Genomic DNA, 1373 nt, shown 5'->3' on the forward strand with positions numbered 1-1373 from the left:
GTTTATTTTGTTCATTAGATACCACATATAAGTGAAATCATATGGTATTTGTCTTTCTCTGACTGGATTATTTCACTTAACATAATACCTCCTAGGTCCATCTATACTGTTGCAAAAGTTAAGATTTCCTTATTTTTTATGGCTGAGTAATATTCCATTGTGTCAATGGACTACAGCTTTTTTATCCCTCATTTACTGATGGACACTTGGACTGCTTCCAAATCTTGGCTATTGCAAATAACACTGCAATGAACATAGGAGTGCATATATGTATTTTTTCAAATCACTGTTTTCAGTTTCTTTGGATATACCTAATTTTTATTATTTCCTTTTCTTCTGCTTACTTTGGATTTAGTTGCCTCTTCTTTTCCAGTTTCTGAAGGTGGAACCTTAAATGACTGATTTCAGATCTTTCTATATAGTTTTCTAAGAAATTGATTCAATGTTAAAATTTCCTTCTAAGCACTACTTTTGCAGTATACTACAAATTTTGATAGATTGTGTTTTAATTTTCAGTTCACAATATTCTTTAATTTATTGCCTCTTCTTTTCCAGTTTCTGAAGGTAGAACCTTAAATGACCGATTTCAGATCTTTCTATATAGTTTTCTAAGAAATTCATTCAATGCTAAAATTTCCTTCAAGCATTGCTTGTGCAGTATACTACAAATTTTGATAGCTTGTGTTTTAATTTTCAGTTCACAATATTCTTTAATTTCTCTTGAGATTTCTTCTTTAGCCCATATGCTTTTTAAAAATGCATTGTTTAATCTCTCAGTATTTGGGATTTTCCAGCTATTTTTCAGTTATTGATATTTAGTTGGGTTCCATTAGGTCTGAAAGCAGACATTATATGATTTTTATTCTTTTAAATTTGTTATATTGTATTTTATGCCCCATAATATGGTCTGTCTTAGTGAATGCTCCATGAAAGCTTGAGAAAAACATGCATCCTGCTGTTGTTAGATGAAGTAGTCTATGGATGTCCATTATGTCCAATTGATGATGGATGGTGTCGATGAGTTCTACTCTGTCCATACTGATTTTCTGCCTGGTGGATCTGTCCGTTACTTACAGAGATATTGAACTTCAAAGTTCCTTGTGGTACTATCAGTTTTTGCCTCATGTATTTTGACACCATTGTTAGGTGTATATACATTAAGGACTGTTATGCCTTTTTGGAGAATTGACCCCTTTATTATTATGCAATGTCACTATGTATCCCTGATAATGTTCCTGTCAGTCTGCTCTATTTGAAATTAATATAGCTACTCCCACTTTCTTTTGATTAGTGTTATGATAAGGTGTTTTTTCTTGTGGGTTCTTTCAGGATTTTTTATTTGTCTTTCATTGTCTGTAGTTGCAAAATGATAG

General features: G+C 31.9%; 1 pseudogene; it reads right to left on the reverse strand.

Moving 5' to 3' along the window:
- The window catches only part of LOC102261969, a 3136-nt pseudogene extending 1996 nt beyond the window's left edge, over nucleotides 1-1140 (reverse strand).
- Nucleotides 1141-1373: the final 233 nt, after the last annotated feature.

The sequence above is a fragment of the Myotis brandtii genome, unplaced genomic scaffold (genome assembly GCF_000412655.1).
Source record: "Myotis brandtii unplaced genomic scaffold, ASM41265v1 scaffold3068, whole genome shotgun sequence".
NCBI lineage: Eukaryota > Metazoa > Chordata > Mammalia > Chiroptera > Vespertilionidae > Myotis > Myotis brandtii.